This window comes from Trichomycterus rosablanca, chromosome 16, assembly GCF_030014385.1.
Source record: "Trichomycterus rosablanca isolate fTriRos1 chromosome 16, fTriRos1.hap1, whole genome shotgun sequence".
Classification (NCBI taxonomy): Eukaryota; Metazoa; Chordata; class Actinopteri; order Siluriformes; family Trichomycteridae; genus Trichomycterus; species Trichomycterus rosablanca.
The window spans coordinates 8,358,590-8,384,134 of NC_086003.1; the positions used below are offsets into that span (position 1 = coordinate 8,358,590).

General features: G+C 42.0%; 1 protein-coding gene across 1 annotated transcript in view; it reads left to right on the forward strand.

Annotated features, from left to right (window-relative positions):
- The window catches only part of shroom3 (shroom family member 3), a 133,469-nt gene that overhangs the window by 52,936 nt on the left and 54,988 nt on the right, over nt 1-25,545 (forward strand). The gene's annotated exons all lie outside the window — the stretch shown is intronic.

Here is a 25,545-nt window from a genome sequence, read left to right on the forward strand (position 1 = left end):
CATGGCTGTTTGCCAATGTATACCAGTGTTATGTTTATAGATGACAAAATAAAACCTACAGTGAAACATGATTGTGGATCCATAATGTTGTGGGGCTGCTTTCCTGCCTCTGGGACTTGAGGCTTCAAACGTGTTACCCAAAGAGCCTCAGATCGAGCTGGAGACATCAGGTTTCAACCCGTACCATAACGCTGTACACTGAACAAAACTGGGCTCTATGGGTAAGGGCCGAGGAGGACCCCGGTGCTTAAAGCAGGGCATAAACCAAACTACAGTTCATTGGCAATGTGTACTAGTGTAATGTTCATAGAGACATTAGAGCCTATAAAGAAAAGTGCAGGCTACCTATAGTGAAACGTGAAAATCTATAATGTTGTGGGGCTGCTTTGCTGCCTCTGGGACTGGAGGCTTTGACCAAGCAGGAGATCTGGAGTGAGGTTTCATTCTGTACCATTACGCCGTACACTTAACCACGTCATTAACATGTTTAAACACTAGGGTTGTGTATTTTTCATGGTAATGATTCTGTTTACCTCTGCTCTACTGTTGATTCAATACTATTTGGTTTAACTCCAATATGAATCTTATCAACTTAACATTTTAGATGACTGGAATAGAATGCCTTTATTTGTCATATATACATATACATGTGTCAGCCATTGTACCTTGGAGCCAAGAGAGTTAAGGGCCTTGCTCAAGGGCCCAACAGTGGCTGCATGGCACTTCTACACTCACATTTCTACACTCACTGTCCATTTTATCAGCTCCACTTACCATATAGAAGCACTTTGTAGTCCATCTGTTTTTCTACATACCTTTTTAGCCTGCTTTCACCCTGTTCCTCAATGGTCAGGACTCTCCCAGGACCACTACAAAGTAGGTATTATTTGGGTGGTGGATCATTCTCAGCACTGCAGTGACACTGACATGGTGGTGGTGTGTTCGTGTGTGTTGTGCTGGTATGAGTGGATCAGACACAGGCAATGCTGATGGACTTTATAAACACCTCACTGTCACTGCTGGACTGAGAATAGTCCACCAACCAAAAACATCCAGCCAACAGCGCCCCAAGGGCAGCGTCCTGTGACCACTGATGAAGGTCTAGAAGATGACCAAGTCAAACAGCAGCAATAGATGAGTGCTCGTCTCTGACTTTACATCTACAAGGTGGACCAACTAGGTAGGAGTGTCTAATAGAGTGGACAGTGAGTGGATACGATATTTAAAAACTCCAGCAGCGCTGCTGTGTCTGATCCACTCATACCAGCACAACACACACTAACACACCACCAGCATGTCAGTGTCACTGCAGTGCTGAGAATGACCACCACCTAAATAATACCTGCTCTGTAGTGGTCCTGTGGGGGTCCTGACCATTGAAGAACAGGGTGAAAGCAGGTTAAAAAGTATGTAGAGAAATAGACGGACTACAGTCAGTAATTGTAGAACTACAAAGTGCTTCTATATGGTAAGTGGAGCTGATAAAATGGACAGTGTGTTTAGAAACCAGGAGGTGGTTTTAATGTTATGGTAGATCAGTGTACAGTATTATTAGTGCTGCCACCAGCCTGGCTGGACTCTCAGCAGACACAGTGTCTGAAAATGGAAGGCTCGCTAGGGATTCTCCTCTGTGCAGCTGCAACAACAACACCTACTGTATGGTTAAAGCCCAGCACGAGTGTAACAGGGTGGGTCACCCCTCACCACTGAGGCACCAGCAAGAATGAAAGAAATGAACCCGATTGCTGTATACTTAACCAGGGCAGAACAATAAAGTGGCTAAAGAGCCACAGGGAGCAGAGGTTACCAAAGTGCACAGAGGAAATGTAGAATACCTAAATTGGGTGCAAAGGGGGGAAATCTTGACCCCCAAGGTTTTTTACATTTTTCTATTTTTCCCCACTTTTCCCTCCAATTTTTCTCCCCTAGTCTAGTCGTGTCCAATTACCCTGACATCAACTGACATACGCCCCCTCCGGTACATACAGTCAGTACAGACCGCATTTTTCACCTGCACGAGTCGAGTTCATACACTGACTAGCACTGTGTACGGAGGGCCACACCCCCATCAGCATTATTCCTCAGCCCTGTGCAGGCGCCATCAGTCAGCCAGCAGGGGCCGCAGTCGCACCAGTTATGAGGACCTATGATCCGACTTCTTTTACCCTCTAACCCTGAACAACAGCCAATCGTTGTTCATGCTGCTGTCCAGCCCATGATGTATTCGAAACCCCAACTCTGGTGCGCTAGCATACTTTACCGCTCCGGCGCCTGAGCGGCGACCCCCAAGGTTCTTTAGCAGAACATTGCAATGAGCATCAGCCTGCCTCAACTGGTCCTGGTGCCGTCTCTTCCCCAACACATGATGTTGTTACAGGAACGTGATTCATCCGACCCGGCCACCTTCTTTCATTGCTCCTTCTCCTGCCATTGGTCCATTTATAATGCTCACATGCCTATTGTGTGTGCTTTCAAGAGTGGACAGGGGTCAGCATGGGTACTCTGACCGCTCCGCTATTCAGCCGCATGCACAGCAAGCTGCAATGCACTGTGTGTTTTGAAATTTTTCTATACTTCTACCAAACATTCTGTGGGATCGGACCAGATGGACTCCACATTTGCATCATTGAGCCTTGGATGCTTATGATCCTGTAGTCTGTACACCAACTGTCCTTTCTTGGACAACTTGTAGTAGGTACTAACCACTACATGCTGGGAAGATCCCGCAAGACCTGACGTTTAATGCTACGACCTAGTCGTCTAGCCATTACAATCTGGCCCTTGGGAAAGTGTCCCGAACCGCGTTTCCACCAGTTTTTGGGAACCAAGCCTACGTCATCAACGGTGGGCGTTACACAACAAAGTAAAGAGTAGTATCATGATGGCGGAGTGTGTAGGTTACCTGCGAGCATTTGTGCTGTTGTTACAGATGTTAGTTTTTATGTAAAAAAAAAGCATCGATCAGCTATTGGTAATAAGACGTAGACGTGTTTGTCGCAGTTGTTGTTTTCTTTAGTTCATTGACGTGAGAAGCGTTTTGCACTTCGCTTTCACCGCGACTCTCGGAGTAAATAGCCGATTTGCTCATGCTGCCTTCAAGTCCTCCTCGGAAGTTCCTACTTACGAGTTTGGAGGTCGTAATTACGACATGATGTGCGTTCAAGTGGTTTTTGGTCGGGTAAAAATGGACTATTGGTATTCTTCATCAGAACAAGTGCACGTTGTGTACAAAATGTATACAAGCTTGAACTTTACATTTAACATGCAAAACTACCGCTAATAAGCTCAAACTTTTACTGTTTACTGTAGGGGCAGCATCCATACCGGCAGTCGCCATGACGTTTTGTTAATGACACGCCCCCACATCAGAAACTCGGGGTTTATCGAAAAATCCGAGTTTCCCACTGGTAAATACGACCGATTTGCCGTTCATGTGCCCTCATCTCGTAAATACGATATTTCCGACACGACTTGAAGGCAGCATCAGCGCTCGGCTTGAGCGATAATACATCATTAAAGTTCCATGACACGAACAAACATTAGTGTAAAATAACCATCAAATATATAAAGTATAAAAGCTCCACATGTATCTGTGTTTAACTGGATTTACTTCACGTGTGGTGTTTATGCAGCTCGGGGTTCTGAATCGGCAAAACGCTTCACCTACATAAAGCGTAACGTGGCTGAATGTACTAGAAGTACCACACAGAAACACTCAATTTCTCTCCGTTATTACTGGTTATAAGTGCTCTGTACTGCCTAAATTCATCGCTCATTGTTTTAGCACAAGAAGCCACGTTACGCTGTATTTAAATGTTATTTGTGTCAGTGTCATTTTTTGCATTCTTAAGGACTCCTCCCACCCTGCACACAGACTATTTGCCCTTCTGCCCTCTGGCAGGCGCTTCAGGAGCCTCCGGACAAGGACTACTAGATTGAGGAACAGCTTTTTCCCCAGAGCTGTCTCCACATTGAACACTGTCCCCCGTTAACCCCCCCCCCCCACACACACAAACACATATCTCTCCTCCTGGCAAGGTTGCACTACAAACATTTTTATCCTTTTTCCGCTTAGTATTTCATCGGTACATACCTCATTTGTACATAAATCCCATATGTAGGGTGTGTTCGAAAACCCAGGGAGCTGCCTTGCTGTCTTACTGTCTACATAGGCAGCTGCCTTAGTAGAGAGGATTCCAATAAGTCAGTGACTTATAAGTCAGGTTATTCGAACACGCTACTTAGACAGCGATTCCATCGGGTTTCGCATTTAGCATCTTGCCATTAAAACCAATAAACTGAGGTAGCACAGCACGCTAACGTCAATATAACATCTTCCTTCATGTACCGATAACAATAAAATTTCCTGACAAGCCCGAACTTGCAAATAAAAACACTCGGTACAAGTTTATACAAGTTAAAAATCAGTAATATTTTATTTACGTTTGAAAATAACTCCATTCGTTTCTCCGCCCCGTCAGCCATGTTTATTTTTCTGTGAGAGAAGAGCACCCGACCCGCAATGAATTCTGGGATTGCCTTGATCACTAACCTTAATAACCTGCATAGCACCTTAATATTAATCTGCACCTTAATATGTATATTGTTTTTAGCTACATATCTTGTTTATAGTATAGTTTATAGATCCTGTTCATACCACTGCTATTTACCTACTGTAAATAATGTATATCATAAATACTGTATATCCTGCACTTTCTGCTTATTGCACTTCTGGTTAGATGCTAAACTGCATTTCGTTGCCTTGTACTTGTACATGTGTAATGACAATAAAGTTGAATCTAATCTAATCTAATCTAATTATACTGTCCGGGTAACTTTTACCACGTCATATGACTTTGAAAATATCCGCGAATATCAGCGGCAAACTGGCTCAACATTTAATCAGGTGAACTTTAAAATATGAAAGTGGTTTAAATTCTATAAAATGTTATAATGTCTCATGTAAAAACGTCCACTCCAAACCTCTACACTGTGACACGCCCACAGATGGACGTCACGGTTCGCGCTGAAAAACCAAGTATTCTGTGATGCCAGATTAGAACGCAAGTTCGCTGTCTGGGACCTCTTTTTTTCTGTGGAAACACGTGGAACCGGTTCAATATCAAGTTCAGGAACGGAACCAGAAACGCGTCGGTGGAAAAGGGGTATCAGAGTTTTATGCTTGTCCATTTTTTCTACTTTCTGTTACTATAATGAGGCAATCAATTCACTTCAGCTTTTAGTGGTTTTAACACTTAACAATGGTTACAGATTGCTTCGTATGGAGTTTGAACCCTTGTACTTGAAGCAGAGGTCCAACTATGCACTGTTCAATAGTCTATTTTTCTTAATATTCCAGATAAGGAGAACACAGTGATCCAAAACTTAAGTAACATATTCAAAGCAGGTCTATTTTAAGCTTGAGAAAACTGCATCTAAAAAATGCAGAGCTTGTGTACATTCCTCGTGCTAATCATGTAATAGACACACCCCCAAGAGTCCTTCACTCCACCTTCAATTGAACTGCTCACAAATGGCAACATGACCGTCTCTCTTGCTTTTCCAAATTCTGTATACAATCATCAGACAGGATGAATCTGAGATATTTCATGTTTTATCTGCTCAACTTCATTTCATTTATTAATAAACATCCATTCCTGCATTTCAGACCTGCAACACATCCCAAAAATAGTTGGGACAGTAAAGCATTCACCACTTTGTAATGTTGCCGTTCCTTTTCACCACACTTAAAAGATGTTTTGGCGCAGAGGAGACCAAGTGATTTAGTGTTTCAGCTTTTATTTTGTCTCATTCTTCCTGCAAACACGTCTTAAGATGTACAACAGTACGGGGTCGTCGTTGTTGCATTTTTCGGTTCAAAATTCTCCACACATTCTCTATTGGGGACAGGTCAGGACTGCAGGCAGGCCAGTCCAGTACCCGTACCCTCTTCTTCCGCAGCCATGCCTTTGTAATGTGTGCAGCATGTGGTTTTGCATTGTCTTGTTGAAAAATGCAAGGATGTGCCTGGAAAAGATGACGTCTTGAAGGCAGCACATGTTGCTCTAAGATGTCAATGTACTTTTCTGCATTAATGCTGCCATCACAGAAGTGTAAATGACCTTTGTCAGGGGCACTGACACAGCCCCATACCATGACAGACCCTGGCTTTTGGACTTGTCGCTGATAACAGTACTGGAGCTGGAGCACACGGCGTCCATTTTTTCCAAAAATGACCTGGAATGCTGATTCATCTGACCACAATACACGTTTCCACTGTGTAATGGTCCATCCTAGATGCCTCCGAGCCCAGAGAATTCTGGACATGGTTAACATAAGGCTTCTTTTTTGCACAGTAAAGTTTTAAGTGGCATTTGTGCATGTAACTCTGTATTGTAGTGCTCAACAAAGGTTTGCCAAAGTAATCTCTCACCCATGTGGTTATATCAGCTATTGTTGAGTGGTGGTTCTTGATGCAGTGCCATCTGAGGGATCACAGGCGTTCAGCTTAAGCTTGCACCCTTGGCCTTTACGCACTGAAATTCCTCCTGATTCCTTGAATGGTTTTATGATATTATGCACTGTAGAGGGATAAATATGCAAATCCCTTCCAATCTTTCTTTAAGGTTCATTGTTTTTAAACATTTCAATCATTTTCTCACACATTTGTTGACAAACTGGAGATCCTCTGATCATCTTTGCTCATCAAAGACTTTCGTGGATGCTGCTTTTGTACCAAACCATGATTACAATCAGCTGTTTGGAATCACATCATTATTTAGTTTTTTCACCTCATTACTAGCCCTAAATTGCCCCCATCCCAACTTTTGTGGAATGTGTTGCAGGCCTTAAATGCAGGAATGGGTGTATATTAACAAATGAAATAGTTGAGCAGACAAAACATGAAATATCTTGGGTTCAAACCATCTGCAATCAAATAAAAGTCAAAGTAAATGTAAGGAAACACTGCATTTTTATTTACATTTTCTATACTGTCCCAACTTTTTCTGATTTGGGGTTATAAACAAACAAAATAAAATATCAATGTAATATCATTTTTGATGCATTTTTTCACAATATTTTTTAAATCTAGTCGTATCCAATTACCCAACTGTATTTTGCTTAGTAACTAACTAACTACAGTGATACCTTGAAACTCTATGCTATCCCTACTGTGAAGCATTGCGGTGGCAGCATCATGATTTGGGGATGTTTTTCAGCAGCGGGACCGGGGCGACTAGTCCTGATAGAGGGAAAGATGAATGCAGCTAAGTACACCAAGATCCCATATTTTCTAAACCCTGTTTTCACTTTGTAATTATTGTGTATAGATGTTTGAGGCAAAAAAGAACTAAATCTATTATACATAGAATGAGTCTGTAACATAATCTTCTTCTTGTTGTTCCTCAGCCTTTGTCCCGTTTTTCGGTTACGGGGTCTGCATTTCCGGCTTCTTCCCGTTAGGGGTCGCCGGCGGGATTTGGCACAGTTTTACGCCGGATGCCCGTCCTGACACAACCCTCCCTATTTATCCGGGCTTGGGACCGGCACTACAATGCACTGGTCTGTGCATCCCAGCGGCCAGGTAACTATGGGACAATTCAGTGTCTCCAACTGTGGGAGGAAACCGGAGCACCCGGAGGAAACCCACGCAGACACGGGGAGAACATGCAAACTCTGCACAGAAAGGACCCGGACCGCCCCACCCGGGGATCGAACCCAGGACCTTCTTGCTGTGAGGCGACAGTGCTACCCACTTAGCCACCGTGCCGCCCGAGTCTGTAACATAATAAAACATAGAGAAGGTGAAAGGGGTGTAAGGGGACTTTCCGGATTGACTGTATAATAGTGTTAATAATGTGAAATAATTTAGTCTAACAAACATGCATTATCAGAGACAACCATAAAGGCTGCAATCACTATTTACCAGGGGCGGCTCGTTCCTTAGGGCGATCGGGCGACGCACCACCAAAGGGCGAAAGGGAAGAAATTTTTCTATCACAGCTGTGACTGTCCTGGAGTCTGTCTTGCCTCGGAATATCGTAGTCCAATCAGCATCGAGTTGTGTTCCATACAGTACCGCCCCTTTTGGGCAATTTCAGTCTAATGATAAAGCTGCTCTCTCTCCATGTTCAAAGTTATTTGTGAGGACAAACTGACAGATGACTTAAGATGTTAATTATTTAAGCTTTAATTTACCCATTGAACAGGTCACCTTGGCCATCATCGCAACAATTGCCCCCCCCGAGAGATTTGGCAGGAGCCGCCACTGCTATTTACACCACGCTATATATACCATGAAACAAAGACTACAAAGGAACAATAGACAGGTGATACAGACCAAACACAATGAAACAGGTGCAAACAATGGTTAGTAGGCATGGACAAGTCAGACCTGGGAGAGGAGCTGAATGAAACAGGATACGAACCAAAAACATTCTTTTGCTTTTCCACTAAATCTGAGGTTTGTTTTGCATAGATTCCCAAAAATTTGCATTTAAAAATGAAAGGAAAGCCGACAATACAAAATACCAAAAAAGAGGATGAAAGCGCTGAGAAACCTGCCCTGTTACAGCACAGTCATGGCTTCCATTCCCGCCTGCTGATTGGCCGAGGGGAGGGACGTAATTCGAACTCCTTTCTCATGCCTCGCCAATGTTTGGGACGGCAGAGAGGTAGAGACAGAAACAAGAGAAACCAGAGAAAGGAGAAGGACACAGGCTGTTGGTCACTTTTTTAAGAATGTGGTTAGATTGGCATTTAAACTGCCGAATGTAAAGATTAGCTACGACTATAAAATAAAAGCCGCACACTTATAAAAGAGATTAAGATCAGCGTATTCTGCTCGGAGTTGCTGATAAAACAGATCCACTTTGATCTAGAAATGATTAGTGGCTGTTTCTTCTTTCTGGTTTGCACTTTGGTCTTGGAGAAACCAAAATAACCGCACCACTCCCTGAGACACCTGATCCCAGAGGTAAGCCAAGTCACCTGTGTGCAGGTGAAGCCACACTCTCTTTCTTACACACACAGCCAGAATTATGTGCACATACACACAAATACATCATACTTCAGCACTAGAAGCTATTATGTATCACTGGGTGCTAATAACTGTTATTTGAGACAGATTTATGCATGCAGAGGCTTTGCTTTTACTGATTGTGGATTTAAACACCTGCATATATCCAGTTCTCCACATTTGTTATTAATTTTATTCACTGCATCAGCCCAATTTGGGTGTATCTAATTATTTTTGCTTATATGCACCGCTTTGCACATCTATCTTTGCACTGTAGACCACTTTGTGTTCCAAATTACATCTCCGTATGTACCCTCAGGCCCTGTTGTAGTGTGAATGTAGTGTGTTGTTATAATGCATCTACTTGTTTGTATAATGTGAATATTTATAGTGTGTAATATTACTTTTGATCTATGTAACTAGCTACTGAGGCCCTTATTTCCTTTGGGATTAATACAGTATCTATCTGTCTGTCTGTCTACCCATCCATTCATCTATCTATCTTTTCTCAGTCTGTCTGTCTGTCTGTCTGTCTGTCTGTCTGTCTATCTATCTATCTATCTATCTATCTATCTATCTATCTATCTATCTATCTATCTATCTATCTATCTATCTATCTATCTATCTATCTATCTATCTATCTATCTATCTATCTATCTATCTTTTTCTGTCTGCCTGTCTATCTATCCATCCGTCCATCCATCTATCTTTTAGATTAGATTAAACTTTATTGTCATTGTGCAGAGTAAGCAAGTACAAAGCCAACGAAATGCAGTAGCATCTAACCAGAAATGCAAGATAGAGATTATATACATATAATACACATATTTTACATTTATTATATTTTATACATATTTTCGCTGTCTGTCGGTCTGTCTATCTATATATCTTTTCTCTGTCTGTCTGTCCGTCTGTCTATATCTATTCTCTGTCTGTTTGTCTTTTCTCTGTCTGTCTGTCTGTCTGTCTGTCTGTCTATCTCTGTCTGTTTATCTATCTGTGTATCTCTGTATGTCTATCTATCTATTTATCTTTGTCTGTCTATCTATCTGTCTGTCTGTATCTGTCTGTCTGTCTATCTATATATCTGTCTGTTTTTCTCTATCTGTCTGTTTTTCTCTATCTATCTATCTATCTATCTATCTATCTGTCTGTCTGTCTGTCTGTCTGTCTGTCTGTATCTGTCTGTCTGTTTTTCTCTATCTATCTGTCTGTTTTTCTCTATCTATCTATCTATCTATCTATCTATCTATCTATCTATCTATCTATCTATCTATCTGTCTGTCTGTCTGTATCTGTCTGTCTATCTATATATCTGTCTGTTTTTCTCTATCTATCTATCTATCTATCTATCTATCTATCTATCTATCTATCTATCTATCTATCTATCTATCTATCTGTCTGTATCTGTCTGTCTGTCTGTCTATCTATATATCTGTCTGTTTTTCTCTATCTATCTATCTATCTATCTATCTATCTATCTATCTATCTATCTATCTATCATCTCTGTTTTTCTCTATATATCTGTCTGTCTGTCTATCTATCTATCTCTGTTTTTCTCTATCTATCTATCTATCTATCTATCTATCTATCTATCTATCTATCTATCTATCTATCTATCTATCTATCTATCTATCTATCTATCTATCTATCTCTGTTTTTCTCTATCTGTCTGTCTGTCTGTCTGTCTGTCTGTCTGTATCTGTCTATCTATATATCTGTCTGTTTTTCTCTATCTATCTATCTGTCTGTCTGTCTGTCTGTCTGTCTGTCTGTCTGTATCTGTCTGTCTATCTATATATCTGTCTGTTTTTCTCTATCTATCTATCTATCTATCTATCTATCTATCTATCTATCTATCTATCTATCTATCTATCTATCTATCTATCTATCTATCTATTTATCTATCTATCTCTGTTTTTCTCTATCTATCTGTCTGTCTATCTATCTATCTATCTATCTATCTATCTATCTATCTATCTATCTATCTATCTATCTATCTATCTATCTATCTATCTATCTATCTATCTATCTATCTGTTTTTATCTGTGTCTGTCTGTCTGTCTGTCTGTCTATCTATCTATCTGTCTATCTTTTTTCTATATTAGTATGTCTGTCTATCTTTTTCTGTCTGTCTGTCTGCCTATCTACCTACCGTACAGCAATTTGTAGATGCTTTTATTCAAACTCACATCTGTGCTGAATATGAACAGTTAAGGGTCTTGCTTAAGCACCTAACAGTGACAGTCTGACAGACCTGCACTTTAAACCCACTTTCCGATGGATAGATATTTTCCCTTGTGTCTTTAGTTTCTTTAATTTCCTTGTATTCTGGCCCTCCTTGTAGCTTGTGTAATACCTTTGCTGGCTGATGAGGTCTGCAGACATTAGTCATCCCTGTTACAGTGCCACGCATCTCAATTCCCATCCGGCCAAGCTAGTGGCATCGCTGCAACTCAAATTCACTCTCAGTTAGTGCAATAGAGTGTCAGGAATAATAATTGCTGAAACTTATGCCAGTCAGCCAGATATCCTTACTACTAAAAGATTGAATATTGACTAGGAGAGCTGGCAATTTCCAGCAGCAGGCAGGTTTAAAGTCGTCATGAGCAGTGACGTGAAAAGTGCTAATGAGAAGCAAATCAGTGCAAGGAACTATGACTAGACTTTTTCTTGTACTGTATTTCTTTGAAGTTTTAGGTTGGGAGGAGGCTGTCAGCTGAATGTAAAAGTGTGAGCCAACACAATTCAAATGATGTGCATGCACACACACACACACACACATACTTTTGTCTGAAATGAGTAGCATAAACAGACACTAACTGCTTGGCAGTGATGTTATCATAAAATGATGAACTTTTATCCTTCAGCAGCAGGTGCTGAATAATCAAACCCTCAGTAATCTCGTGTACTACCTGGCTTTTTTGGCATTTCGCTGTGTTGCTAATGAAGCTTACGATGCTAAAAAGATGCTAAATGGATCACCTGCATTAAGGCTAAATGTGACATCCTTTGGATGGTAGTGCATTGGTGTCAAATTGCAGTGAACCTTTGTAAACAGCAAAGCAAAGTCTGGGTCTGGGGCATTTATGGCCAATCTACTGTTTAAATAATATGCTTTCTTATTAAATATTTACTCAATACATAATAATAAATAGTGTGGGTGGGGCAGAGGTCTATTATGGTCGGCCACCACCAATGCGATCCTTAGTGTTGCTGGTAGCTGGCTGGGCGTCTACGCAGACACGGTTGGCTCCATGTCCGGGGATGGGGGAGTCTGGTTTATCCTTTTTTTCTGAAAATGTTTTTAAAGCTTCTGGATAAGCAGACCCCAGGTGGGGCGGTCCGGGTCCTTTCTGTGCAGAGTTTGCACGTTCTCCCTGTGTCCGCCGGTTTCCTCCCACAGTCCAAAAACATGCAGTCGGGCTAATTGGAGACACTGAATTGTGCTGTAGGTACCTAGCCACTATAGGATGCATAAACCAGTGCCCAGATAAATAGGGAGGGTTGTGTCAGGAAGGGCAACCGGCGTAAAAACTGTGCCAAATTAATAATACGGATCACGATCCGCCGGCAACCCCCAACGGGAGCAGCCGAGAAAGTAGACTCACTAGTTTATAATCCTTATGGCAGGATTATCATACTTATTTAAATTAAACATACACACTTCCCTCTGAACGTAGTGAAAAAATATTCAGTTTCCAAATGCACCTGAAATCTCCAGCATTCTCTGTTTAGTTCTTGTTTCTCTGGAGCCGCCACGTTTATCCAAAAACGCGGGAACATTAACATAGATGTAACATGAATGTATTGATCTGGGAACAGAAGATGGGAAATGTTTTAGATTTAGAGTTCAAACCTAATTAACAGCGGGCCAACTTTGATTTGATTTCCAAAACAAATCGAGAGCTGTTTTAAAAATGCTCACGGGGCACAAATGACCCATGAGCCATAGTTTGGACACCCCTGATCCAAACTTTCCCACCAATCTTTATAGTAGTTGTTTTTACTTAAAGCCAAAGCGTTGATTAGAAACAGTAAATGTACCATATAGAAGCACTTTGTAGTTCTACAATTACTGACTGTAGTCCATCTGTTTCTCTGTATGCTTTGTTAGCTCCCTGTCTTATTCACTCATACCAGCACAACACACACTAACACACCACCACCATGTCAGTGTCACTGCAGTGCTGAGAATGATCCACTACCTTAATAATACCTACTCTGTGGTGGTCCTGTGGGGGTCCTGACCATTGAAGAACAGCATGAAAGGGGGCTAACAATGCATGTAGAGAAACAAATGGATTACAGTCAGTAATTGTAGAACTACAAAGTGCTCCTATGTGGTAAGTGGAGCTGAAAAAATGGACAGTGAGTGTAGAAACAAGGATCTGTGTATTTTTTTTATTTGTTTCATTACAAAAGAGTCTGTGGTTCGTGTTTGCATCTTTTTTTACTCCATCTGGCTCCCAACAAGAAATGTTTGGACACCCCTGGTTTAGCGGTACTGGGATTTTAACACGATCTTCTATTCATCAATGCTGAAAATGCACATTTTGTCGACATTACACCAAAGCCGGGTTAGACCTGTTTTGGATAGTTTATGGAACAATTGGTGTTTGCTTTACTGAAATCATGCCATTGGTATAATGTTATTTGATTGGTTTGAAAGGTAAATGGTCTCTATTTAGTAGTTTATGTCCTTGTATAGCTTTAAGGAAGCTGGACGAACTTTCTTCTCCTCACCCTGAAAAGTAGCTTCTTATAAACATTAACAGCACCAGCATCCTCGCTCTCTCTCCTGTTGCTCGCTCGCTCTCCCACAATCACTTTCACGAATGTCTTTCAAAGTCTGCATTCCAGCAACAAGTAAAGCCTGTTCTGGCCTTTTAAAGACTTTCTATGCCACATGTATTGGAAGGGCGTGTGTGTGTGACAGCCTGTGATCAAAACTATTCGGACACCTGACCGTGAGCCTGTCGGATGTCCCGTTCCTAAAACAGCTGGTATTATTATTTATTAGGATTTTAACATCATGTCTTACACACTTTGGTTACATTCATTACTGGTTACACGAGATTCATCAGTTCACAAGTTTAACGTCAAACACAGTCATGGATTATTTAGTATCTCCAGTTCACCTCACTCGTGTGTCTTTGGACTGTCGGAGGAAACCGGAGCTCCCAGAGGAAACCCACGCAGACGTGGGAAGAACAGGCAAACTCCGGGCACTGAGCCACCGTGCCACCCCCAAATGGTATTAAACTAGACTGACCTCTGTTTGATCTTTTCGGCTATAACAACAGCCACTCTTCTGGGAAAACGTTAAAAGACCTATTTTTGGTCCATGCCCTAGCACTGATGTTGATTTTGCATTTTAGTTACTGTCGTGACCTCAAAGTGATTCTCAGAGGTGCACTGGGTCTGGTGTAGCCCAAAAACATTAGTTGCAAGGCATAAGAAGATGCTGGAATACCACTACTGGAACACACACACTGCCGACACTAGGTACAGTTTGTAGCTTTCTAAATCACATTCTGAATGTCGCAGGTGGAAGTAATACAGAACACCCAAAGCAGAATGACACATGGATAGAATCAGAATCAAACCAGATTACTAGGCTCATGTTTCTGTGCAACACCTACTATAGTAGTTGCATAATTGTGTCACCTATGAGGTGTTGGCTATTAGGTATTCTTAAAATGTGCTCAAGGGCTCAACAATGCACAGAAACAGTACTGCATGTTCTTGATTCTTTTCTTTTATGTTTTCTGGGTTCATGTTATGTATTGTCATTAGGTTAAAGCTTAAGTTAGTACAGATGTGCAAATATGTAAGCACATCTGCTTTGTACACCCACCACAGTTAGCTGAATAATGTGGTGATAAAAAGAATTATGAGCAAGCATACACCGATCAGCCATAACATTAAAACCACCTCGTTGTTTTTACACTCACTGTCCATTTTATCAGCTCCACTTACCATATAGAAGCACTTTGTAGTTCTACAATTACTGACTGTAGTCCATTTGTTTCTCTGCATTCTTTGTTAGCCCCCTTTCATACTGTTCTTCAATGGTCAGGACATTTTGGAATGTGTTGCAGACCTGAAATGCAGGAATGGATGTTTATTAATAAATATTTATTAATAAATTTCATTTGCATTTTCCATACTGTCCCAACTTTTTCTGATTTGGGGTTGTATTTTATATTATATTATATTATATTATTGTTTAACACAAAGCTGCAGCGTTCAAATGTATCAATTAGAAATACAAATGTGAGCAGTTTAGGGTGCTGTGTTCAAGTGGTCTCGTAAACTGGCAGCTCATATTCACTTGGGAAACTTTTGAATGATACAGAAGATTTACCACATGCAGCAAACTTCAAATGTTTACTGCTAGTGAAAACTGTTACTGTGTACACATCTGAATCAACTAAAATTAGTGCAGCTCTTTGTTAGCATCAGGAGGAGTTACAGCTATACAGTAGACCCTTGACTTACGAATTTAATTGGTTCCGAGGGGCTGTTCTTAAGTCAAAATGTTTGTTAGTTAAACCTATTTTCCCCATAGGAAGTAATGTAAATAGAATCAATCCGTGCCGGACCTCCCTTTTTGTTTTGGAGGTCCGGCACAAAAAATTGTCTTTTTTGTTATAAATACAACTTTATTTTTCCTTAAATCTTAAATTATAGAATAGCCATTACTGTAATAAACAATAATAAACAACAATACACAGTAGTACTGTACTATACATAAAACACACACCACATTTCAGTACAGTGCGTGTGCTATACCATACACCATAATACATTTCCTTCTTTTTATATAAAATGTATCTACCAGAAACAACAATAACTCTCATATTTCTCTATTATTTCCTTCTTTATTTCAGTAATGTTGTATTTTGTAGGTGTAATTGCACAAAAGAAAGAATACTTTACTCAGTGATTTCCTTCTTCTCTCTCTCTCACTCACTGTCCCCTCTGTCTGATACACAGTGACAGCTACTGGCAGGAGTAATTATACAACAACAAATAGTAATAGATTTGTTCATTTTCTCAACACCACGCTTCCTCTGCAACTTCTTTGAGGCCATTTTAATATTGAATTTCACAAAATATAAAGAAAACACTGTAAAAACACTGTCCCCTGTCTGAATGTTTGCTCACTGTATATAAATATATAGAGAGAGACGGTTGGCGTCAACTTGTTCGTGACGTCACGTGTTTAGCGAATTTCGGTTCGTAATCCGAAATTTGTCCGTACGTTAAGTTGAAAAGATCGCTCGTAACCCGAAATGTTCGTATGGTAAACCGTTCGTAACCCAAGGGTCCACCGTAGCAGGTTAGCAGATTAAAAATGACTGAATTAGTACTGCATCTTATTGGTGACCCACATACAAAACAAGAGTAAAATCTTTATTTGATCTTTCAATTATAAAAAATGCATGATCATTATTTTGCAAGCTGTCACTTATTTTGTCTGGTAGGCATATTTTTTTCAAGTCTCCAAACGAGTATTACTAGTTAATCATCTGGAATGTACAAGCTGGTAATGAGCATGGGAACACAACACCTAACACATCAAACCTCATTCCGAATGTGTATTTACATTGGTATTCATGAATTTATTATTGTTAGTACTGCAAGAGTTAGAATTCTCTCTAAAATCACCTTAATATCACAGTTTTTTGTACCAAGAACATGACAGCTATTGCAGTGTAGCTTTTCCACACAGCTAGGTTTTTAAATTATCTCATTATTGTTAGCTATTGTACTGAAGCACAATGTGACTGAAATAAATCTGCCTAAATGGAATTGCAATGCAAAATTGTGACTAATATTAAAATAAATTCATATTACTGAGTACAGGCACATATAATAATCATGCTAATGATAATTCATTCATTGTCTGTTTTACCACATCTTTGTCCCATTCAGTACTTACTGGGTAAAAGGTTGAAAACACCCCAGACAGGTCACCAGTCCTTCACAGGGCAAACACACACACTAGGGCAATTTAAGACAGTGTTTGTTTGTTTGTTTATTAGGATTTTAACGTCATGTTTTACACTCTTTGGCAGAAACGGTGGTTACTCATTACACAAGGTTCATCAGTTCTCAAGGTTATATCAAACACAGTCCTGGACAATCTAGTATCTCCAATTCACCTCACTTGCACGTCTTTGGACTGTGAGAGGAAACCGGAGCACCCGGAGGAAACCCACACAGACACGGGGAGAACATGCGAACTCCACACGGAAAGGACCCGGACCGCCCCACCTGGGGATCGAACCCAGGACCTTCTTGCTGTGAGGCGACAATGCCACCCACTTCAAGTAGCTTTCGGTATAAGCAGGTGTCAAGTGTGAAGCAATATTAGCCTTACTGTTATAAATGTCCATAAATGTGAGGTGTTGGTTTTATGCCCGGATTTAGGTGAACTGCTGTATCAACATCATATTTTATAAGAGGAAATTGGCATGTATTTATCTACACGAAGAAACAAAGTGTGTTTTCATACATCAGACATCATGAGTAATGATAAGAACTTTCCCACAACACCTTAGACATTTTAAGGCGTGGCCATGATAAGAGCAGTATATGTGTGGGTCCTGTCTAGCATAGTTTTCCTAACTGTACACTCAGAGCGGAGGAAATAAGCATGTAGAAGTACTTTGGCATGGCATGATTTGTAGTTATTTGTACTTACATATTTCTATATATCAAGTACATATTACATTTTACACAGTCTCATCACTCCAGTTTCTAAATAAACTGGCAAGACATATCATCAAGCGTCAAATGTGATTTGCCGTCATTGGTTGTGTTTAAACTTGTAGGAAAATAGAACCAGATGCTCATTCTTCGATTCCAGGCATTCAGAATTGAGTCAACTTCACAACTTTAAACAATTTAAAAGCTTAAAGTGTTGGGACAAAAATACAAATCAATTCTGGAAAAGTACTGGGACATTTTGTATCATGCCGGATAAAACAAGAATCAGTGATTCGTTCATTCGCTTATTCTTTATTTAACTGACAAAAGTACAAAGAAAAGATTTTCAAAGTTTCCAAATTACAGTAGTCAGTTGGTTCTGGAAGTGGCGTTGAGTTTAAAAGACATTGAGTTTCAAGGTATTTTTTCCCATAAGGATGTATGGGAAACCTGTTAATGCATTCTATGGTCCCATAGAACTGCATATACACCGATTAGGCATAACATTATGACCACCCTCCTAATATTGTCTTGGTCCCTCTTTTGGTACCCCATATGCAACAAACTGTGATGCCCTGTGTATTCTGACACCTTTCCATCAGAACCAGCATTAACTTCTTTAGCAATCTGAGCTGCAGTAGCTCGTCTGTTGGATCGGACCACACGGGCCAGCCTTCGCTCCCCACGTGCATCAATGAGCCTTGGTTGCCCATGACTTCGCTGGTTTACCACTGTTCCTTCTTTGGATCACTTTTGATAGATACTGACCACTGCAGACTGGGAACACCCCACAAGAGCTGCAGTTTTGGAGATGCTCTGACCCAGTCGTCTAGCCATCACAATTTGGCCCTTGTTCATCACAAACTCACTCAAATCCTTACGCTTGCCCATTTTTCCTGCTTCTAACATCAACTTTGAGGATAGAATGTTCACTTGCTGCCTAATATATCCCACCCACTAACAGGTGCCGTGATGAAGAGATAATCAGTGTTATTCACTTCACCTGTCAGTGGTCATAATATCATGCCTGGTCGGTGTATTTTAGGCTAATGTAAAAGAATGCAATTGTTTTTGATACTTATACAGTGAAAATAACAAATACAGTGTATCACAAAAGTGAGTACACCCCTCACATTTCTGCAAATATTTCATTATATCTTTTCATGGGACAACACTATAGACATGAAACTTGGATATAACTTAGAGTAGTCAGTGTACAGCTTGTATAGCAGTGTAGATTTACTGTCTTCTGAAAATAACTCAACACACAGCCATTAATGTCTAAATGGCTGGCAACATAAGTGAGTACACCCCACAGTGAACATGTCCAAATTGTGCCCAAATGTGTCGTTGTCCCTCCCTGGTGTCATGTGTCAAGGTCCCAGGTGTAAATGGGGAGCAGGGCTGTTAAATTTGGTGTTTTGGGTACAATTCTCTCATACTGGCCACTGGATATTCAACATGGCACCTCATGGCAAAGAACTCTCTGAGGATGTGAGAAATAGAATTGTTGCTCTCCACAAAGATGGCCTGGGCTATAAGAAGATTGCTAACACCCTGAAACTGAGCTACAGCATGGTGGCCGAGGTCATACAGCGGTTTTCCAGGACAGGTTCCACTCGGAACAGGCTTCGCCAGGGTCGACCAAAGAAGTTGAGTCCACGTGTTCGGCGTCATATCCAGAGGTTGGCTTTAAAAAATAGACACATGAGTGCTGCCAGCATTGCTGCAGAGGTTGAAGACGTGGGAGGTCAGCCTGTCAGTGCTCAGACCATACGCCGCACACTGCATCAACTCGGTCTGCATGGTCGTCATCCCAGAAGGAAGCTGACGCACAAGAAAGCCCGCAAACAGTTTGCTGAAAACAAGCAGTCCAAGAACATGGATTACTGGAATGCCCTGTGGTCTGACGAGACCAAGATAAACTTGTTTGGCTCAGATGGTGTCCAGCATGTGTGGCGGCGCCCTGGTGAGAAGTACCAAGACAACTGTATCTTGCCTACAGTCAAGCATGGTGGTGGTAGCATCATGGTCTTGGGCTGCATGAGTGTTGCTGGCACTGGGGAGCTGCAGTTCATTGAGGGAAACATGAATTCCAACATGTACTGTGACATTCTAAAACAGAGCATGATCCCCTCCCTTCGAAAACTGGGCCTCATGGCAGTTTTCCAACAGGATAACGACCCCAAACACAACCTCCAAGATGACAACTGCCTTGCTGAGGAAGCTGAAGGTAAAGATGATGGACTAAACCCAATTGAGCACCTGTGGCGCATCCTCAAGTGGAAGGTGGAGGAGTTCAAGGTGTCTAACATCCACCAGCTCCGTGATGTCATCATGGAGGAGTGGAAGAGGATTCCAGTAGCAACCTGTGCAGCTCTGGTGAATTCCATGCCCAGGAGGGTTAAGGCAGTGCTGGATAATAATGGTGGTCACACAAAATATTGACACTTTGGGCACAATTTGGACATGTTCACTGTGGGGTGTACTCACTTATGTTGCCAGCTATTTAGACATTAATGGATGTGTGTTGAGTTATTTTCAGAAGACAGTAAATCTACACTGCTATACAAGTTGTACACTGACTACTCTAAGTTATATCCAAGTTTCATGTCTATAGTGTTGTCCCATGAAAAGATATAATGAAATATTTGCAGAAATGTGAGGGGTGTACTCACTTTTGTGATACACTGTATACACATTAAGTTTAAGGTAAACGTTGAGTTTAAGGGTAGACGTTTCTTGATGATGGGCATTGAAATTTCGAGTCTAAGTGACGTCAAGTTACAAGGTACCACTGTGTATTTTGAAAATATGGTTGCAAGCGACAATTTCTGAAGTTCAGTGTGACCCAATACACGAGTATGGGACCATTCTTGAAAGAGGATAGGACACAGAAGCACTGCGTAACATTATCTCACATGCTATTGCAGTTGTAGCTTAGTGGTTAAGGTACTGGACTGGTGATCAGAAGGTTGCCGATTCAAGCCCCACCATTGCCATGTATACGGCCCTTGAGCAAGACCCTTAACCCTCAATTGCTCAGATTGTATACTGTTGGCGTCCTCTAAATGCCGAAAATGTAATGTAAACTCGCCAAATGTAAATAGCGCCATCAAGCACTGCACTTACATCATAATTTTCGCCGTAGTCTACGTTGCGTACTTTCCTGTGCTGCGTGCCTTTGGAATTTGGTAACAATCAGTGCAATGCTTTTTTTTCTTTCCCCCCCCCTTTTTTTCTCCCCACTTTAGCGCATCCAAATTCTGCCCGTCAATCATCCTCTCACTAATGCTGGTCCCTGCTCCTGATTGGGGAGACCAAGGCTGCTCCACGCCCCCTCTGACACGTGCACAGCAATCGAACGAGTGCAGTGCAGTACAGCGCTGTGTACGGAGAGCCACACCCTCTTCCACGCTCCTTTCCCATCTCCGTGCAGGCGCCACCAACCAGCCAGCAGAGATCGTAATCGCACTAGTCTGAGAGAGAGAGTCCCCATCCGGCTTAATCCCGCCCCTATCTGAACAACAGGCCAATCGTTGTTCATGTGGCCGCTCAGCCTCAGCCGGCAGGCAGAACCGAGATTCGATACGATGTATTCGAGATCTCAGCTCTAGTGAACAGCGTGTGTTTTTACCGCTGTGCCGCCTGAGCGGCGAGTGCAATGCTTTCTAAGTTAAAGCAGTATATGTTTGCTTTATGGGTGACTTTCTTTGCCCAGGTTTTTATATGGCATCAGGCAACAACACAGTATAGAAATTCCAACATTGTTTTGATCATTTAAGTTTAAGTTCTCAGGGTTCCTTTAATACCAGATTCGTGTATGTGGGGTGAAAATCTAGGAACTAGTTTGCACACCAACATTTGTATGATTTTTGCATATTATGCAAATTAGCTCAAAATGGAAGTGGGCGGAGCTGTATGATTCTTAAAGCTTGTTTGCAGGGCATGAGACAAGTGATCATACGTGGTAGGTAGATATGGACCTCGAAGTTTGATGCTACGCTATAGCACCACGGTACAGTACTGCAGTACAATCACTTTATTACCACTTAATGCCAAGTTCACACTACACGACTTTCCAAGTCGTCAGGTCGCTGTACAGTTTACACTACACAACTGGATCTCTTGTTATCGGGAGTCTTTCAAGTCGATGTGGCTTTCACACTACACAACGGATTGGCGATAGGGGGTCACACACTACACGATCTATCACCAACTGGAATCGCAGACGAGCTTCTCTGGTCTCCCAAACTACGTTCTGTCACGAGAAGTGAAGAGGGGTTAAACGATACCACGTCCAAAAATGCTCGTCAATAAGTAGCGAGCGATCAATGTTTGTGCTCCGATGTGCAGCGTAAAATCTAGGAGAAAAAATAAATGAATCTGAGCGTATTTGGCAACGCGAACAGCATGGATTGTTCTATAGTAAGTTGGAGGTTAATAAATATTTTTTGCAATGCAACGTTGTTTTGTAGGGTACGATCAGGTCAGAAATACAGTAAAACTTGTGTGTGTGCCGATGTATTCTGATATAAACTATATTATGCCCCTGTCCCACCTTTTTACATCTCCTCCCCTGTGTTTCCCCTCACCCCGTATCTTGCATTCTCATCGGCTGTCCGACATAGCACTCATTGCCAGTCGGCCAACTCATATCCAGATATTTGACATGCTAGATATCTCTCTTCAGTCGCCGAGCGCTCGGCAAGCACTCGGATCGAGTTGTTGAGCAGTTCACACATAGCGATCGAGAGCCGAGTTTCGTTCGCCGAGCAAACACCGAGTTGCTCCCGAGCCGGCAAATCTAGCGCCGACCAGTCGGCTAGCGAAAATCAGGGCAAAAATTGTGTAGTGTGAACCAGGCATAAGCACAGTTAAAAAAAAAACCTACAAGCACCAGCCAGGTGAACTAGAATTTGTCAAATTTGATTTAAGTGATACGACTGTTGGTGCCAGACAGGCTGGTTATAGTAGTCAAATATCACTGTCAGTAGTGGATGGAATTTACTACCTGTCGACTTAGTCTCTTGTCCGTATGACTAACGGTTTGGTCTGTGCGTTTTGTTATATTAAAGAAAAAGAATAATAATGATAAGAAGAAGAAAATATATAATGTATAAACAAATAAATAGAAAACAAATATGTATAAAAGTGCAATACACTCCAAAAAAATTGGGACAGAGGTATGTCGATTATTCTGAACTTTTGGGAGATTTATTTATTTATTTTGTTTATGCATTTTCTCCCTTTTTTCTCCCCCTTTAGCACGTCCAATTGCCCAATTGCGTAGTGCTTCCTCTCCGCCTATGCCGATCCCTGCTCTGACCTAGGAGATTGAAGCTAACCCACACCCCCTACGACACGTGGGCAGCCAGCCGTATGCATCTTATCACCCACACATTGACGAGTGTTGTGCCACCTAGTGTTGTGTACGGAGAGACACACCCTAAGAGCACTTTCTCCTCATCTCTGTGTAGGCGCCTCTAATCAGCCAGCAGAGGTCGTAACTGCACCAGTCATGAGAGAGAGAGAGACCCTATCCGGCTTAGTCCGGCCCATCTGAACAACAGGCCAATCGTTGTTTATGTTCGATACAATGTATTCGAGATCCCAGCTCTGGTTGCAGCGTGTGTTTATACCGCTGCGCCACCTGAGCGGCCTTGGGAGATTTATTTATTAGATGAATGGATGGGGGTGGCACGGTGGCTAAGTGGGTAGCACTCTCGCCTCACAGCAAGAACGTCCTGGGTTCGATCTCCCGGTGGGGCGGTCCGGGTCCTTTCTGTGTGGAGTTTGCATGTTCTCCCTGTGTCCGCGTGGGTTTCCTCCGGGCGCTCCGGTTTCCTCCCACAGTCCAAAAACATGCAGCCAGGCTAATTGGAGACACTGAATTGTCCTATAGGTACCTAGCCTCTAGCCTCTAGGATGCATAAACCAGTGCATCATAGTGCCGGTCCCAAGCCCGGATAAATAGGGAGGGTTGTGTCAGGAAGGGCAACCGGGGTACAAACTGTGCAAAATCAATAATGTGGATCACGATCCACCGGCGACCCCTAATGGGAGCAGTTAAGGAAATTATAGTTTAGATGAATGGATGGATGAGTGGATGGATGGATAGGTAGGTAGGTAGGTAGGTAGGTAGATGTGTGTATGTGTGTGTGTTGAAAAGCCAGATTAGAGTCTCCTTAGGCAAATATCAATATTATGCCAAACGGATATTGCAGACTCAGTGGCATTGCCAGCAAAGTGCCAATTCTCCCTTTTTTATTTACCTTAAAGAGAGTGAGAAACGGTATGTACTAATACCGCAATCAGTAACAGATTATAATTTTTATTGTAACTGTATTTCCCTCTTACATATAAACATAAGGACCATACTCACTTTCCTACTACTTTTTGTTACCACTGCTCATTTTTTTACTATCCAAATAGGCAGACATGTAGGAGTATAGTCCAAAAAATAAATAAATAAATAATAAAGACGCCGCTCAGGTGGCGCAGTGGTAAAAGCACACGCTGGAACCAGACCTGGGATCTCGAATACATCGTATCGAATCTCAGCTCAGAGCGGCCACATGAACAACGACTGGCCTGTTGTTCAGATATGGACGGGACTAAGCCTGATGGGGTTTCTCTGTCATGACTGGTGCAATCACGGCTTCTGCTGGCTGATGGATGGGGCCTGCACAGAGATGAAAAAAGAGTGCTCTCAGGGTGTGTCTCTCGTCAAAGAGTAGGTGATAAGATGCATACGGCATGCTGCCCACGTGTCGGAGGGGGTGTGGGTTAGCTTCGTTCTCCTCAATCAGAGCAGGGATCGGCATTGGTGGAGAGGAAGCATGACGCAATTGGGCAATTGGACCCGCTAAAAAGGGAGAAAATGCATAAAGAATATATATATATACAGTGTATCACAAAAGTGAGTACACCCCTCACATTTCTGCAAATATTTCATTATATCTTTTCATGGGACAACACTATAGACATGAAACTTGGATATAACTTAGAGTAGTCAGTGTACAACTTGTATAGCAGTGTAGATTTACTGTCTTCTGAAAATAACTCAACACACAGCCATTAATGTCTAAATGGCTGGCAACATAAGTGAGTACACCCCACAGTGAACATGTCCAAATTGTGCCCAAAGTGTCAATATTTTGTGTGACCACCATTACTACCCAGCACTGCCTTAACCCTCCTGGGCACGGAATTCACCAGAGCTGCACAGGTTGCTACTGGAATCCTCTTCCACTCCTCCATGATGACATCACGGAGCTGGTGGATGTTAGACACCTTGAACTCCTCCACCTTCCACTTGAGGATGCGCCACATGTGCTCAATTGGGTTTAGTCCATCACCTTTACCTTAACTGCCTTGCTGAGGAAGCTGGTCATCTTGGAGGTTGTGTTTGGGGTCGTTATCCTGTTGGAAAACTGCCATGAGGCCCAGTTTTCGAAGGGAGGGGATCATGCTCTGTTTCAGAATGTCACAGTACATGTTGGAATTCATGTTTCCCTCAATGAACTGCAGCTCCCCAGTGCCAGCAACACTCATGCAGCCCAAGACCATGATGCTACCACCACCATGCTTGACTGTAGGCAAGATACAGTTGTCTTGGTACTTCTCACCAGGGCGCCGCCACACATGCTGGACACCATCTGAGCCAAACAAGTTTATCTTGGTCTCGTCAGACCACAGGGCATTCCAGTAATCCATGTTCTTGGACTGCTTGTCTTCAGCAAACTGTTTGCTGGCTTTCTTGTGCGTCAGCTTCCTTCTGGGATGACGACCATGCAGACCGA